This window comes from Alligator mississippiensis, chromosome 2 (assembly GCF_030867095.1).
Source record: "Alligator mississippiensis isolate rAllMis1 chromosome 2, rAllMis1, whole genome shotgun sequence".
In the NCBI taxonomy this organism is placed as follows: Eukaryota; Metazoa; Chordata; order Crocodylia; family Alligatoridae; genus Alligator; species Alligator mississippiensis.
In genome coordinates this window covers 250,373,252-250,392,108 of record NC_081825.1, presented here as the reverse complement: position 1 = coordinate 250,392,108, position 18,857 = coordinate 250,373,252, and the positions used below count along the sequence as shown (strand labels likewise).

The window sequence follows — 18,857 nt, the reverse complement described above, 5'->3', positions numbered from 1 at the left end:
GGGGGGGGGGGGGGGGGGAACAGACTTAATTTACCTTTATCCAGATTCTACCAGCCACTTGCATTGGTTTATTTAATGGAATATCTGTTCCATGTATATCAAACTGCAGGGGGCTCCAACTGCATTTAAACACATGCTTGGCTGAATTTGTAATTAACTCTAACCTAGCTAGGCACCTATCATGAATTAATGAGCTTTTCCTTGCTATGTATATGTGTGTATTACATGTAGAAAACGACACTAAAAGAACATTTTTTTTAAGATCAACCATGAAAAATTATAAAGTACCAGAATGATGGTGGTCTCTAAAACTTCAATTTATTCCCAAAGAGAATAGACATTCTTATAACAATTTTTAGTGATATGATCAACAAATTATGTTTTTCCTACATGACACCTGCCTTGGTCAATGCACAATATAAGCACATTGCACTTACCAAGCTATTTGATGCTTGTTTTTTCCCTAACTGTTCCTAATTGTTATTGTTGTTGGTGCTGTTAATGGCTGCATATTATAACACCTTAATCTAAAAACAGAATTAAGAATTCCTTGTGAACTTCACTATGGCACTCCTCAATCCAGTATCTAAGTGCTTCATAAACATGTTTTCCCTGGTGCCATGCTCTCCCAAAACATGGATAAACTATCGGGATATAAAATGTGCCTTGAAGGTCAACAATCTATTGTATCATTTCCTGTTATAATCTTCCCTTCTCACCCCACCTACTTACTAAAAACTGTCTTGTTATTAAAGTATTATATTTTGGCTTACATAATATTAGCATTCCAGTTTTGCAAGGGGGAATTAGTTTCACTGAGTTCAAAATTCAAATCCCACTTCTGGTAAATCAGTGTTTATTGGCACACAGCCCAAATCTTAGCAAATAAGTTCAGAAGACTTGAAATGGAAAACATTTGGAACAGGAATGTTTAAAGATTAAATTACTGCAAACAAACTAGTTTTTACCCCAAAATATGTATAAACACGTTTTATATTAACTGTAAAAAGTTTTTGCTAAACTCTGCAGATTTTAAAAGGCACAATAAAGATTCCTAGTTTCCATGAAAACATTGAATAAGATATCTACATTTTAAAAAATCTGTTAGGACTGCAAAAACAAGCCTTCACAAGTTAGGAAGTACCAAAACAATGTTATTTATGCAGAATAAAATTATGTGATTCTTTTGGTATCGTATTACAGCTGTGTGAACAAAATACACAGCATCCTTATAAACAGAGCTGAACCTCAGCATAACTTTACTCCTTTAAAATTCAATTTATTTTCTTTTAGAGACAAAAGGAGACAGAGGAAGAAGCAGCACAGTGCATTTAAAAATGACAAGGCACAATCACTGTCACAAAACTTCCATTGCGTTTTGGTTGGTTGGTTGGCTGATAGGGCATATTTATTTAAAATATTTTCCTTCCAGTCATAAAGACACCAGGAGTCCCCTGGAACTTGTAAAGCAAAACCTACCTAAATGGGGAAAAAAAGAGCAGTAGCACAGAGATAATATACAGACAGTTTGAATGATCACCAACTTTAGTTAAATATTACTTCCTCACGATAAAGGCTATTAAAGTTGAACAGGAATTGTTATGTGTTATCACTAGGAAATACACATACTGCAATATATATATATATATATATATATATATATATATATATAAATTTCTTCCATCAGGAAACTAAAAATATTTTGTCTTGTATGTATTCATCCAATATTTTTATAGGTATCTAAACTATGTTCCTTTTCCAGTTCAAATTATTTCCAATCAATAACCAAATTCAATCAAGTCTATGCCTATCCTCCATGTCATTCACTTTCTATGTCTCATGATTTCTATTGGGCCAGTATTTTACATGCAGCTTCCTAGATAGAAGGCCTCAACATTCAGATGTACCTTCTACCTCACCTCTCCTCCCACCCCCACACTCTATGCTTTATCTGAGCCAGAAATTCTGAGAAGCAATCCATGTGTTCATCTAACATGCCTAAGTAATCAATATGTGTTCATTTAAGATACCCCAAAATTTCATGCAAGTTAAATTGTAATCACCTTTTGCTTCTTTCTCCTGTATGGATTAGCATTATGGCTGTCTACATCTCACATAATGTATTAGGTTACCCCCCAGAAAGACAAGCATGGTGAGTAATAACATAGGAATGCATCTTGTTGGGAACCTCTCTCATAAAAACATAAGAAAATAACAAATGCCAAACTGGGTCACATCTATGGTCCCAGTTTGGCAATATATCCCAGTATTTTGTTTCCGACAATGGCAGAAATGGATGTTATACAGCGGATGCATCTACAAGAGACATTACTGTGCAGTAACAACTGCACAGTCTGCTGCTCATGTAGACGTGGTCAGTGAGAACATCAAGCTGGATATCTGTAGAGACATCTGTTCCCTACTTAATACCCTCCCTGGCATCCCCATTATTGGTTTAGATATCCCAGAGGAAACATCTCCAACTATTCTGTTCAACAACCACTAATAGATCTATCATCCATGAATTTATCCAGTCTTTTTTTGAACTGGACTATGCTATCTGCCTCTGCCAATGAATTCCACAAGTTAACTATGTGTTACATAAAAAAGTAGTTTCACTTGTAACTTAAAAACCTGTCACCTACTAATTTCAGTGGGTGCCACTTAATGCAGTATTCTAGTACTTGGTGAACAGCAGTTCCCTGTTCACTTGATATACATCCTTCATGGTTTTATACACCTATATCATATCCCCTGCTCAGCCTTCAACTTTCCAAACCGAAGAATCTTAGCATTTTTAGTCTCTCCCAGTATGGAATTTCTCCATGCCCCATATCATTTTAGTTGTCCTTTTCTGTAGCTTTTATCTCATTAAAGAAAACAGATGAATGAGAAAACTAAACTATATATCCCTTGAGATACTGTGACTGCTCAGAAGGACACATATTAATGATGAAGCAAGACAAAATGAAATCCCTTGTTTTAATTCGAAACTCAGAAATGAAGCACTGTATTTTGGGAACATTAAAGCAGTTTATTAATCAGAAATGAAATATTGCGGCTCTTCATCATTAAACTTTTTCAGGAGATTCCATTATCCGAAAAAATCCATATTTTAACTTTTTAATCCATTTGAGGAAGAAAACAATTTTTGAAAAATGTGAATAATCCTTAAAAAGAAAATTCTGAGTTTTGACAAGCTTTAATGGCTAGCCTGGATGGCCTGATCCTACAAATATTTATGTATGTGATTAAGTTTGTGCCTTCAGTGAGGCAGCTGTCTTTCAGTCCATATGTATATTTTTGCAGAGCTAATGTTCATCATACACAATTAATATGCTTCCAGTTAAAATGCTCTTGACTTTAATATTCCAATAGAAGATATTTCAATGTACCCTTGTGATTATGACACTTTGAGTACCTGTTAGCCATCTTGGGTTAGATATTTAAGCAGTCTTGTCAGAATATGAGCCAGAACCTGAGCCATTTGAAGTAAATAAACAGAGGTAAAGAAACTTAGCTTGTTTCAGGCTGCCTCAACCATAGATTGTTCTGTCAGCAGTTAGATGATATTGTTATCTTTCATTATATTGTAAACAATGATTTTCATTTCCTGGGAATAGAGAAGAGATAAATTATTATTGACTAAAAACTTTTAACCTGAAGTAAAAGACCTTTTAAAATTTTGGGGTGTCTAATGACATTTGACCTTTAAAGAACAAGGGAGAGATAACTGCTTTCCATGTGTTTTGCACAGAATTGCTCAAACATTCTGTTGAAAAGATCCTAATTTCTCATTCTTCTAATATTCTTCTCAAGCAGTCCATTATTGGACTTGGTGGGTACTATTTGTTTCTGTAAATCTTTTATCATCAACTAATATCCAGCTGTCAGCTATCCAGCTATCAGAAGTTTGAATTTGAACCCTCTCAGTCTTGTGCAACAGCAAAGCATTTCCAAGACATAAGAAAAAATATTTTTCATAGCTTGCATTCGCCCTCTTATTTCACAGTAATTTAATGGAACTGTTCTTGAATTGAGATTATAATTATAAAAACAGTGGTATTTATTGTTGTTTTGGATAATGCATGTATAATTCTCAATATGCTTAATGGAAAAAGTAATGTGTTTAGGGATGTAGTAAAATTCTGAAAAGTACATTATTTATGCATATTGCCTTTCACTAAAGGATCTCAAAAAGTTGTACAAACAAAACTTGGTTATTATAGACCTCTTGATTACTTTTATGACATTTACATAGAAATCTGGCAACATACATATAGTTATTCTTTTATTCAAATGCCAAAATCCTACCCCCAAAGTCTGTAGGAATCTTGCCATTAACTTCGATGATAACAGGATCAGGTACATAGGTCAAGACACAAGAAAAAAATGTAAGGGTGTAAAAGAAAATCCTTGAAAAGAAGAATGAAATAATTGAAAAAGAATAGCAAAAAAATGAAAGTATTGTTTTGAAAGGATCCTATAAAAATTAACAGTAAAACTATTTTTGACCAGAAATATATTTTAACTTTGTTTTAACAGGAAAACAGTTCCCAGAAGATTCAGTTATTTGGACAGTTTCATTCTCTAGCACCCTTCCTATGCACATGTACTTCTTAGCTACAGCCAAAGAGTTTACCCTGTATATGCAATTCACACAAACATTTAACTTCCAGGTTGGAACTTACAGATGTTGTTTATGTGAGCACACCTGGATTTTCTCACATGCATATAATTACTTTGAGAAAGTTTGTTACAGAAATTTAGTAGGTTGAGCTCCCTTTTAAATATGTTGTTGTCCATGATGATACTAATTTGGACATACGCTTTTGTCTGAAATATAAGCATAGATCTGTATTTATGCTGTACATCACACAAAAGTGACTGGTATTTTTTACATCTTGCTTCTTCATGTGTCTGAGTTTGTGAGGGAGGTCCTGCAGTGTATTATAGTTGAAAATGACCTACAGGTCAGAATAATTACAGCACTTCATTCCTAATTCCATTTTTTTATTATTCACAGTGGATCTTGTAGAAATTTGGACAAGTGATGTGGATACTGCAGTCTGTAGACTTTTGAAAGGAATCTGAAGCTGTGTAAAAGACACTCTTTGAATTCAGTTAAAACAGTTTTCTCTAACTGTTCACTGAATCACCTTCACTGGTCATGATCTGTCTGTGGCAAACTGTTTCTCCTTGTGATTGTGAAGATTACTCCTGCCAATGCTCCTTCTGACAGTGCTTGCACTTATAAAGGTCAGGCAGCTCCAACAGTCATTAAAAGCAAGAACACTAACTCTCGCAGGTCTCTCTGTAAAGAATTTAACCTTCAAATTATAGAACACACTGCTCTGCAGAGCCAGTGCTATAGCTAGCCTGAAATTTAAACCCATTTCTCTGCCAACCTAAATGTGGGCCTTGATGTTGCCATACCAAAAGAAAATAATCACACATCTAGGTGGAGAAAGGAACTAAGAGATATCCATCTGCAAGGCATTTTACTTTATCTTTTAAAAAAATTAGTTGTCTGTACAGAGAGTCAGTGCCTGGGTTTCTCAGCTTTCAAAACAAATAATAGGCCTTTCAGCTTCTAAGAACCATGTGCTGAAACAAACCATCCCAGTTGACTCCCAGTACAGCATAGTGTCTTCTTTTCCCTTTAAAAATTCCTTTGCCTCCCTCCAGAATTTGTTGTCATATGAGTGCAAGCTCAGAGCACAGCTGAGATAACTTAAGGTTTGCAGGAATTTGGCCTATCTATGAATGGCTGTGTCCCACAGTATAATTGGAAAAGGATAGCAGTGCAAAAACCTGATCTGCAAATGAGAATGAAAGTTCACTTTTCATCTTGATGGAAAGTAAAAAACAATATTTTTAATTTTTAATAAAACACATTTGTATTGTGGCAGTAGCAGCAGAAGGATCCTGCTGCATATAAATGAAGGTGGCCCTCCGGTTTGTCTCACACAGCAGAAGAAGGAAGACATAATGATGAAGAGTGCCTTTTGCAAGTAATAAAGAGAAAGAAGAATAAGTCTTGAGTCTCTTGGAAAGGCAATGCCTTCTGGATTCAGGACCATTTGTTAGAAATGCACTATAATGTTCACAGTTTTAAGTTTGACATCAGCTAGATTTTAGATTGTGCTAAAATCATCCTTAATGGCCTTTCTGCCTCATCAGTAGTGCACCATTCAAGTAACAAAGTGCCAATCAGTGGCTCTTGTTCCTCTTTAGCTTGAAGATAATACTGGAGAGCTTTTTTTCCCTGGAGATCATGATCTCTCTGCTTGATATGCCCTTTATTATAACTAGAGTTAAAGGTCTTCAGGTATACCCATTATAAACCCCTAATTTTCTTGATGTCAAAAAATGTGCTACAAGAAAAAGCTTAGCATACTAAGTCTTAGACCTCTGAGAGCACTAGTTTTATTCTACATGAGAGAAAGAGGGATAAAAACACTATGCTGTTTCTCAACTATAAAAGTGAAAAAGTTAATAAACAGTATAATTGTTTTAAATGCTATATTGTACTGCTACACATGTAATTAAAACCATTCTTAATTTTTTTTTTTTTTTAAATCATGGACAATTAGTTCAAATGTGGAATAAATCACTTTTTGACAAAAATAAATTTTAAGCAACAGAGAAAGGAAATTATTCATATACAGTTTTTAAAGTGAATGGCTTGTATGACTAAGGGTCTTTCTCTCCTTTAGCTCTGGCTTAAACCATCTCTGAGGCAGATTAGCCTGTTTATAAAACTAATACTGATGAGCAATTCTGTAGATTTTGCAGTGCAGTAGATTGCACAAATATGTGGTGATTTCAGATATAAACCATAGGATCTTATTCCCTTTAGAAAGGTATAATTTTTAACATTGGATACTTTTTTGGTTTTTTAATATACATGTATAATATAGCATGAGAATTATTACTACATTAACTTACTTCATTATGCTGCCATAAAAATCCTGTAAAAAACCTTATACTCACATAATAGTATCTGTACCAAAAGGAGCCATGAATTGACACATAAGCTGGATGTTTTCTAATAAGATGTTAACCTTTTTATTTAGCTCCTGTTTAGTTTAAGACAGACAACACTTATGCACATGACAAAACATGCGCATATGCCTAAATCCCCTGTAATTTCAATGAGATTAAAGTGTGTGCTTTTAAAGTTCTATCTTGGTTATAATCAAGGTTATAATCAAGTTTTATTGTTTTTGATTTTGCACACAATTTTCAGGACTAAGAAAAGGTGTAAAGTTTCTGACATATGTTATCAAAAAATAAGTAACTAGAACTAGCATCTCATACTACTAGCCCCTAAAATAACATACGGGGCCTGTCTGTCCTATTCCAGCATGGTAGTTCTAGACACGTGTGGTTTTAGTTCTGATCCTCCTCTTCCTTGTTCTTGTTAGCAAAGGTGTAACTAATGAGTTTCCCCTGGTGGTGGCAGGATGAGTGGAGGGGTGAATGCAGAAGAGTGGGGAGAAGGAAGAAGGAAAGGTGGTCTTACATGCCCAGGGTGTCCTAGCATGTGGATCCTCCACCTGGGTGGATCTAGAATTTTGATAAGGGGGGTGCACATGGTGAGGTACAGCATCATATATAAAACAACACATATTTTTCTCCAGTTAAAAGTAAACTAGAAATTTTACTAATATGCTACAGGCCTAGAGATGATTTATTCAGTTTAAGATTGAAGTAAAATCAGGTCTTTTTTTCTCTGGAGAAAAGGATCTGGGGGTTACAGTGGACAACAAGATAGATATGAGTCAGCAGCATGCCCTTGTTGCCAAGAAGGCTAGCAACATACTGGGCTGCATTAGTAGGAACATTGCCAGCAGATAAAGGAAAGTAAGTATTCTATTCTATTCTACACTGGTGCAGTCACATCTGGAGTACCATGTCCAGTTTTGGGCCCCCCACTATAGAAATGAAGTGGACAAGTTGGAGAGAGTCCATCAGAGAGCAATGAAAATGGTTCAGCAGCTGGGGCACATGACTTCTGAGGGGAGGATGAGGGACCTGGGTTTATTTAGTCTGCAGAGGAGAAGATGGAGGGAGGATTTGATAGCAGCCCTTAATTACCTGAAGGGTAGTCAACAAAGTTCAACTTTCTAGACATTTCAAGATCAAAATCTCATTATAACAGATGCAGTTTTGAAAACAGCAGCCTAAATTGGACACGATGAAAACTATGTTTTATGCCATTTTAATATCCCCATCCAAATCTCAAATGGAGATAGAAAATACAGCAATGGCCCAAATAAAAAAAAAAAAGAAAAGAAAAAAAGAGGGGGAACGGGAAGGGGGAGAAAAATGGTCCCTCAAAATTGATCCCTCAGAATATTGAGCTTCATGGAGAATTCAAGTTTATTTTGATCATTTATCTTTTAGGTTCCTAAACTGTTCCGTAGATCAACACAATACATTCTTACTGCTGTGGACAAATTCTGCACTCTGTTGTGTCAGAAATACCCGGTCTCTACAGGTTAATCATGATGACTGAAGTATCATTTCCTTCAGGTCAAAGATCCACTAGCTTTAAAATCTCCAAATTGGTCTCAATTTAGGAAATTTTGGACTGAATTATGTTTCATTTTAAGTGACCAAATGCCAAGTACCCAGCTGTTTTAGCTGTCATTTTTTACACATACAGTGTCTGGGAAAATTCTTGCCTGCATCCTCCTGAATCATCTTCTACCTCTTGCTGAGGAAGTCGTGCCAGAATTTCATTGTGGTTTCAGACTATCCCATGGGACAATTGACATGATTTTTGTTGCCTGCCAGCTCCAAGAAAAGTATCAAGAACAATACCAGGACTTGTATATGACCATCATTGACTTCACTAAGGCTTTTGATTCCATCAATCAGGAAGCCTTGTTGAAAATTCTGACCAGATTTGGATGTCTATAAAAGTACATTAAAATCCTGAGGCTTCTCTATGACCAGATGACTTTGACCATCCTATGCAGCAGATTGAAGATAGATTTGTTTGTCATCAGACCTGGGGTCAAGCAAGGATGTATCATCAGCCCAACTCAGTTGTCAATTTTTTGGCAGTCATCTTGGTTCTAGTTAAGGACTACCTTCCTTCTGGAATCAACATAGAACACTGAATGGATGGAGGTACATTTTCAATTGAAGACCAAAGTACTCAAAACCTTCCTTGACCTTTAATATGCAGATGTTTGCACTATCTTTGTGAATACTGAGAAAAACCTCCAGACCAAGCTGGATTTTGGGGAGAGCCTACTGAATTTTGAGCCTCTTTCTCAACATCAAGAAGATCAAAGTACTCTATCATCCTGCCCTTGGCCATGAATGTGACCCCCTTCCCCAAATTACCATTGAGGGAAAGACCTTGGAAGTAGTTGAGCGCTCTTTCTACCTTGGTAGCCACTTCTCTCAGAGACTGAACATTGATGAAGAGATCCAGCATAGACTCTGGTGTGCAAGTGCCTCCTTTGAGAAATTGGTTCAGCATGTCTTTCTTCATCACTATCTCCAGAAAGTCACCAAGATCCAGGTCTACAATGCAGTCATCAGCCTCACTGTCCTCTACAGATGTGAAACATGGGTGAAACTTGGGTCTCCCTTACTTACCTTTGGCTTTTTTTACCCATCATTTCCCCACTCCCTTCCCTTCTCTACTTTTTGTTTTCCTAATTTCCACCTATTTACATTTCCACTGATATCCTGTCACACTTGTAGCTTCTTTCATTCATTGGAGTCTCAGAACAGCAGAGATTCCCTATGCCTGAAGAAGGGTGATTGTATCCAAAAACTTGCTAAGAACTTTTCCCAACTACTTAGTTGGTCTAATAAAAGATATCACATCTACCCAAAGAACCTTGCCTGCCTATGTCCCGAGACACGGAGTTTCCAACATTTATGTGCCCAAGGGTGTATTTGAATTTAAAAGAAAAAGCAGCAGGTGCCATTTTTAGCATTTTTTGTTGGAATAATGATTTTTACTGACTGTGAAAATGCATGTGGGCACCTGAATAAACCTCAGGAGGAGCCATGGTACTCATGGGCACCACATTGGGAACCACTGCCTTAGACCAACATGGCTACAACAAAAAACCCAGTAGAAGGCATGTGTACACTTATATGGGATCATGTAAAGTAAGGATGGAATGGACCTCATGATGTCATCTAATTCATCCTCTGCTCAAGGCAGGAACATACCTGACAACTAAACCATCACAGTCTGTCTAACTTGCTTGTGAAAATGTCCAGGAATGGAGATTCCACAGCCCCTGAGTATCCTGTTTGATGCTTGACCACCCTCCTAGTGAGAAAATTCTTCCTAATCTCCAACCTAAATTTCTCCTGCTGCAGTTATGAAAGAAACTGAACTTCATTTTGTCAATGTCAGGCTCCTGCTCCTCAGGAATGGCCATTTTGTGGGGTAAGGAGTAATCCCAGTGTCCTGAACATTCAACAAAATGTATTTTGAAGTTGTTGCTGAAGACATGATGAGTGCTCCACTTTTCTGAACAATCAATTCACTTTTCTGACCAGCAGTTTCTAAATCATAAAATACTTTGATATATATCTAAAATTAAATAAAAGATAACATTTTGTAAAATCAGAAGCTAATTTATTTTACTAAAAAAGTAATATTTTTAGACTTTAGAGGCCATGCATTCTCAAGCATTCCTGATTATCAAGGACTTTTGTGATGTATACTGGAAACTGCAAATAATCTATTTCTATGTTTCTGGATACCATCACTGTTGAATTTGAATGTTGAAGCAGAAAGCTATCAAACACACATCTCATTTTTCTGCCTCTTTTCCATCATCAACAAACCCGCTAATTCACACAAGTCCTTTGAATAGGCTTGCCAACCCAATAAATTATTTATTACTGACAATCCAACAAAGACACTTTTTTTACTGACGTGTAAAAAAATATCCCTTGGGTTTGCAGCTCTGTGTGACTGAAGCAACAGTTTTACACCCTGCTGCCCCAACCACAGGGGTCCCCTACTTACCCCAAAACCTGACACCCTGACTCTACCCTGCACTATGCTGTCCCCCTTCCTGCCCCTCAGCCTGACCCCGCAACAGCTGTTCTCCTTCTGTCCCAGCATGAACCTCCACCCATTGTATCTTCCCCACCCAGCATGTAGCACTGTCCAACCCACACCACCCTCTTCCCTGTACCTTTGATGTGAGTAGCTGTTAGAGGCAGGGGACAAGCAAAAGAACTAGGTAAAGCACATTGTTAGAGAAGGGGAAAAGATCAAGCAGGTTATAAAATCGTGCTTAGACACTCCTGAAAAATCCTTCTCAGAAAGCATGTGGCACTCCTGTGTTCCATCTGTCTTTCACTGCAGTGGTGGCTCTATGTTTTTATGGAAGGGAAAACATTTTTATGGATTTTAACATACAGGTATTTTTAGGGTTTTTTTTTAATGGGGTGTCTAAATTTACAGAGAGTTTGCAACCCTACCTCTAAACCATGAATATGTAACAAATTATTTCAGGGACCCATTTTTATAAGTACATTCTGTATAAGTAGATACAGAAAATTCTGTTTCCATTATTTCTGATTCCATGTTATCAAATGACACATACTGATTGGCCAACTCTGTACACTGTGACTTAAATCAATAATTTGATTTCTTTTCTAAGTTAAGATGATGTTTCATCTTTGTACTTGCTATGTCAGTGTGGTCAAAGGTTACTTTTTAGCTTCTGCAGTAGATTCGTTAATTCTTCAGTATAACCCTTTCAGTAAAACTCTGTTGGTCCTGGGTATGACTATAAACTGTATCTGACTGAAGGGCCTGGTGGCAAAGTGTTGGGGACACTTGTGGCAGGGTAGCTCCTATAAAATACTGAAATGTTGCAACCTCCAAAATAAAGTGAGTATTGGGTGCCTCAAAACCTTAGCTTCCACTGCTCTGTGGGTAGTCCTTGGCTGGAGAAAGACTAAGAAACATCACCCTGACAGAAGTACACCTTCACTGAGACATTATGAAGTCAGCAGCAGTTCTTATTTGTTGCCCTCAAAAGGAAGCTACAACCATTGAGGAAGTGAACATCTGGACTTGGTCTGGCTTTTGGATATTGTCTCAATGAAGTAAAAGAGGAATGTTATGTCATAGTTTCATAGTTTCATAGTTGGTAGGGTCGGAAGGGACCTGAGCAGATCTTCAAGTCCAACCCCCTGCCATGGCAGGAAAAATACTGCGGTCAAACTACCCCAGCAAGGTGTTCATCTAACCTCCTCTTAAAAAACCCCAGGGTAGGAGCCAGCACCACTTTGCTTGGAAGTTGGTTCCAGATCCTAGCAGCCCTGACTGTGAAGTAGCGCCTCCTGATGTCTAGTCTGAATCTACCCTCTGCCAGCTTGTGACCATTATTTCTAGTGACTCCTGGTAGTGCTCGGGGGAACAGGGACTCCCCCAATGCCTGCTGGTCCCCTCTGACTAGTTTTTAACAGGCCACTAGATCCCCCCTCAGCCTTCTCTTGTGGAGGCTGAACAGGTTCAGGTCCCGTAGCCTCTCCTTGTACGGCCTGCCCTGCTGGCCCCTGATCATGCGAGTGGCCCTCCTCTGGATCTGCTCCAAGTTGTCCACATCCCTCCTGAAGTGCTGCACCCAGAACTGGGCACAGTACTCCAACTGCAGCCTGACCAGTGCCGCATAGAGGGGGAGGATCACCTCCTTGGTCCTGCTCGAGAAGCATCTGTGGATGCATGACAAGGTGTGGTTGGCCTTCCTTACCGCGTCCCCACACTGTCAACCCATGTTCATTTTGGCATCAATAATGATTCCAAGATCCTTTTCTGCCTCTGCACTGATGAGAAGGGAGTTCCCCAGCCTGTAGGCCTGCTGCTGGTTCTTCCTCCCCAGGTGCAGCACCTTGCACTTGTCAGTGTTGAAACCCATCCTGTTCTCATCCACTCACCCCTGTAACCTGTCTAGGTTTGATTGCAGCCTATTCCTCCCTTCTAGCATGCCCACTTCCCTCCACATCTTAGTGTAATCAGCAAATTTGAACAGGGTGCTTTTTACCCCTTTGTCCAAGTCACTGATGAAGATGTTGAACAGTGCAGATCCGAGGACTGAGCCCTGGGGGACCCCACTGCCCTCGTCCCTCCAGGTTGAAAATGATCCATCCACCACCACTCTCTGGGTGTGACCCTCCAGCCAGTTAGTGACCCATTTGACTGTGTAGGTGTCGACGCCACAGTCCCCTAGTTTTTTAATGAGAATGGGGTGAGAGACAGTGTCGATGGCCTTCCTAAAGTCCAGACAGACTACGTCCACTGCTACCCCTGTGTCTAAGGCTTTTGTGACCTGGTCATAGAAGGCCACCAGGTTGGTCTGACAGGACCTGCCTCTAATGAACCCATGTTGGTTGACCCTAAGCATAACCTCCCCTGCTGGCCCTTCATGGACATGGTCCAGGATAATTCTCTCAAAAAGCTTACCCAGGATCGAGGTAAGACTAACTGGCCTATAGTTTCCATGTCTTCAACTCCTCCATACTCCTGCTAGGCATACACATTGGAAGGTCTTGGTGTCATAGTCATGGGATTCTGAACAAGCAAATTCATAGGCACCAGTCTAGACCTCTTATGTGTCCACCATGATCCAGAGGGTAGGCAGTTACCTACAACAAAATGTATTTATACTAATAAGACTTAACTATACAGAATCCATTATTAGTTTCAATTCAAAATATTATAATTATCTTAAACGACATAAATAAGGTATTAAAATATTCTATTTTATAGCTTAATAATCTATATTTTTTCTCCTTGCCCAGCTACAGATCTAATTGCACACATATTCTTTGTCACAAAACATCCTAAATATGTTTTAGAAGCACTATTGTAAAAAAAATGTTATGTCGTCATATGAAAAACTCAAAGCCCCAGCAATTTTAAAGCCACTAGGATCCACTGTGTGTTGATTGGTAACATATTTAATATTACAGTCTTTAGGAGGTGTTACTTCTGGTTGTAACATCAGGGCATCAGCTGTTCAGAGAAGTTTAACACTGCAATATTATCTTCAAATGAACCATGTTTTGATGTGGTATTTGTAGGATTTCTCTCTCTCAGGATTCTAGTCTCTTTTACTCTGGCTTAAACTGCAGGCCTATAACACTTACTCAGTCTTCCACTTGTCATGCTCTTGATGCTTGAAGGTATCAACAATTCTGGAAGTGATCTGTCTCTAACATGACATAACAATTAATATTTTAGATCTGCTTCATAGACTCAAACACTGAATTTGCTTTACACTGACATCTGCTAATATTAAAGCTTAATATTTTTACTGATTGACTACTGTATGCAAAGGACCAAGCTACATGTCATAATGAAATATACAGTCTGAAAGTATGTCAATAGAGCTGTCAGAATTATTTCCTAAGTGGAAAATTTCAATATTTCTGAAATCAGAAACTGATTTTTTTGTGGAAAAATTTTGCCTGAAAACTTCAGTTAATAAACGTTACAGCAATGCCACTTCAAAGCTGTAGTCAAGGTATTTCATACTCACATTCTTCTTTCTAGAACCTGGTTCCATATCCAGGCCTATTAAAGTATAATACACCATGATGCCTCATGGTCATGAGTCACTGCTGTATATAGAGTCATTGAGTAGTAGGGCTGGAAGGGACCTCCAACCCACTGCCTAAGGCAGGATCATCCCTATCCCAATTATCCCATACAAGCCGTAATCTAAACTCTACTTAAGATTATTGTAAACCCTGACACAAGACAGATCTAATACCCTAAGTTGTCACAGGTAAAGCAGAGGAACTATAGCAGTTAATGTCCTGCTTATATCAAATGTTGTCTATATCTGCTCAAGTGGTCCTTGATAGAGTGCTATGTACCCCACTACAGAGAAAAGAATAGCTCCCACAGTCCATACCAATCTGACCATGGGGTAAAATTATTTCCTGACCCTAAATGTGGTGATTGGACTAATGCTGCATGAAGGGACCCTCTAGCAAGAAATGTCCAACTTTGGTCCCAGCAGAAGCATGGACACACCCCAGTCAAAGACCCCAGCCTTAGCTGTAGGCAACACCCAATGTCTCCAAAAAAGCTTAAAGACACCCTGACACACAAAGCATAAAAGTTGTGGGAGAGGGGCAACTAGCAAAGATCAGAAACATAGGAAATACCCATGGTAAAATAAATGCATAGCTATGCCTAGATTATCTCTGGACAGTGACTGCCTAACCTCTTCTTGAACACCTCCAGTGATGGAGAATCCACAACTTCCCTGAGCAGTCTATTCCAATGCCTCACTATTTGAACAGTGAAGAAGTTTTTCTAATATCCAATCCAAATTTATTTGCTGCAATGTCGAGACATAGGGCCATACCCTTTTCTCTGCAGCAAGAGAGAGTAGAGCCCAGAACTGCACACAGTACTCCAGATGAGTCCTAACCAGTACTGAGTGGAAAGGAAATATCACCTTCCATGTCTTGTACCTAATGCTTCTATTGATACAGCCCAAAACCACATTTGCCTTTTGTATGCTGCATCACACTGTAGACTCATTTTGAGTCCATGGTCTACTAAGACTCCCAAGTCCTTTTCTATAGTACAGCCATCCAGACAGATGTCATCCATTTTTTAATTCTGTTTTTGATTATTCCTTCTAAGGAACAACACCTTGCATTTGTCCACATTAAACTTCATCCTATTAGCTCTAGCCCAATTTTCCAATCTGTTGAGATCTTTCTGAATTGCACTTGCATCTTCCAACATGTTCACAATCCTTCTCAGTATTTTTTTCATCTTCAGACTTGTTCAAGAAGCTTACTATACCAGTATACATATAATTAATACACATGTTGAACAACACTGGGCCCAGGACAGACCTCTGTGGGACCCTAGTTGAAATCTCCTGCCATTCTGACATGGACCCATTAATAATTACCCTTTGTTTGTATCTATTGAGCCAGTTATCTATCCACTTTACGTATCATGGGAGTCTTCTGTACACGTGCCTTTTGAAATTTGTTGTCAAGCCAAGGCACCTGGTACATAAAGGAGAATGGGACATGAGGTCCTCAATTATAACTTCCACAGGTATTTCCAATCTGAAAACAAATATATATATATATATATATATATATATATATATATTTTTCATCTGAAAACCTTTTAGTTTTTAGCAGTTTAATACTTTGATAAAAAGTAGATATTTCCCATAGAAAACAGGTATCTTTAAAATTATATTTAATTTTGTTGAAAATCCTTTTTTTCAGGGAAAAAAAAAGTTTAAATATAAAATGTAACCAGTTCTAATGCTTAACCATGCATTTTAGTCCTGAAGGCTAGGGACAGACATTACACATAAACTCATTTACCTGTAACAGAACAGATGTTCAGTGCACATACGCCAGTTTCAAAATGGCTGCAACCAGTTTGAGATAAACCTGGTTGAATGTAGTATCATACTTAACTGATTTGGGTCAAACCAGTTTATGTAATGTGTGTCCCAAACCCCTTCCTGGTTTAACTTAAACTAGAGTCCCCCAGCATATGCTCCCAAATGCTTTGCAGCCCTGGGAGGGGCTGTCTTCTCCAGAGCAGGGCTGGCCCCACCCCTCAGCCTGGCTTCCCCCTGCCCCACCCTCACCCCATCACCACTCCCTGCTCAAGCAGGGATTCTCCTCTCTCCCACAGCACTGACCATAGCTAGCATATGGTGTGACAGCTAATGCTGAGAGGTGTCTGTGTAAGGCAGAGAGGACAAAGCTAGACAGGACAGTGTACACTTAGGGCTTTTTGCAGGTAAGCAACAGATCTGCTGGTAATGTCTCTCCATTCCTTCCTTGGAAAAAGTTGTTTAAGAGCTTGAACTAATGAGAGAGACTTCTGTTTTCTTGATAGGGTGCTAAATGTTGTATTATCAACTTGCTGGTCAGGAGCAGTGAGGTGGGAGGAACCCCTCCCTAATAAGAGCATCCTACTGAGGCCTGGCCACACACTGACCCCTCAGCTCAGCACTGTAGAAGGGAAGAGAGGGCTGTTGTAGCACCCCCTGGCTTCTAGCCTGTTCCACTGCAGGCATGTACCTGCATTTCTTCAGTTCAGAGGGAACGTCTGCATGGTTGCAAACAAGTTCAGCCTAGCCAGGTAGTCTAACCTACAAAGATTGAATCAATTCAGGCACAGGCTTTTTGAATATCTGTCCCTAGCCGAAGTGTTAAAACCCTTGTAAATCCACAACCATTTTTGTTTCTTTTAATTCTATTACTAACCTTATAGACTGAATAAATAATGGATTAGTTCCTGGTATCTATTATATTAAAGAGTTTTAAATTTTATTTTTTAAGATATTGTTTTTCAATCGATATATTGTTGCACTGAGCTTCATGCTACCTTCAAGAAGGTTTTCTATATCCTTGATTCTTCTTTGTCCATCATTCTGTGAGCTTTTAAAAGGAGAGAAAATTGCCTATATCCTTGTTTGTCCTTTGCTTTCAAGGAGACAAACTGTTTCTCCCAATTGCAGCAATACATCTTTTTTTTTTGGAAGGTGGGGGGGGGCAAAAACAGCCCTCTACTAAAGCTGTTTTTTAAATTGTTTAGTAGGAGTGTAATGGCTTGAAATGCATTACTAGTTTTGTTATCTTGCAGATCCTGTATTCTCAAGAGAGAATGATGTTCATGTTGTGACACTGCCAGCTGGAAGCAATGTCATACACAGGGTTTAAGCAGCTTCCTAAAACCCCAAATCATAAGCTTGAGGAGGGAAGATTTTTATCTATGGGAATTCTCAAAAAACGCAATTACCAAACATTCAAACTTTCTTGCTGTTCCCTTAGGCCTGCATTCTAATATGGCCCAGCTGCTGAAGTTGAGAGAAAGAGAAGTGTAGCAAAGATATAACTGCCAGGAGTAGAAAAATAATATAACATCAACTAGGAAGTACTGAAAGGTGATTAAAGTTAAACTGTGCAAGGATTACCTTCAGCCAGTTGATGTCTCACTCGGCATAATTCTATTGTCTCGCAAGACAGACTTATGCCTAGTTTTAGACATCTTGTAAGACAAACAGATGCCTTGTTGCTGAAATTGTGGGATGGAGAAATCGGCTTCCTGGACTACCATATGTATATATGTGTGTGTGTGTCTCTGGTTTCTGGCAAAATTATATTATTTATGAGAACGTTTTAGGGACCTTTGGAGGTTATCTTGAGAAGAAAACTGAATACTATAGGAAGAACTGTGAAAAAAATATCCCTCAGGCCAAAAGGAATGAATAAACCTCATTGCACATTGTGTTTCCCACTGTGGTTGTGGTTTTGTTTGTACATGCTGGATTTCATAAGAGGAATAAATATCTGGTTTCTCACCAATCATGACTTATTTCTCGCAAAAAGGCCTTAGGCAAAAGAGCAGTTTCCCTTTCTATATCTTTTCTACTTCTAGCCAAATGACAAGTTCCCTTTTTGTAGGTCAAGACTTATTTAAATACAAATAATAAAGTGCTCAGTCCCTAAGACTACTGTTTCTACTCTGCCCTGTAATGCACTGTAGCTTCAGAGGTCAATAAATCCAAACAAGCCAGTATTTAATTTTGTATTGTTGGTTCACAGAGAACCTTTGCACAGAAACCACTGATTGATGCATTATTACATTCAGTTTATAAAATAATCCTAATAAAAAATGTTCTTATGGTCTAGAATGCTGCATGGTCCATAGGACAGCACAGGATTAAGTGAACCAGTCTATTCCAGGCTTACTGCAAATTCGGCATGTGGCTTTATGTAAATCAGTTAATGTCTGTGCCTCTGTAGTCATCATTGTAGTATATATATATATGTATATACGTGGG

At 38.5% G+C, this 18,857-nt stretch overlaps 1 long non-coding RNA gene across 2 annotated transcripts in view; it reads left to right on the top strand.

Moving 5' to 3' along the window:
• The window catches only part of LOC109285381 (uncharacterized), a 94,068-nt gene extending 75,765 nt beyond the window's left edge, over positions 1-18,303 (top strand). Inside the window, exon 4 of one of the 2 annotated variants that reach the window (XR_009460204.1) lies at positions 8,675-18,303. This is a non-coding gene — a long non-coding RNA (uncharacterized LOC109285381). Of the gene's footprint in view, positions 1-8,412 lie in introns of both variants that reach the window. The other variant, XR_002093120.2, reaches the window with a different exon arrangement.
• The last annotated feature ends 554 nt before the right edge of the window (positions 18,304-18,857 follow it).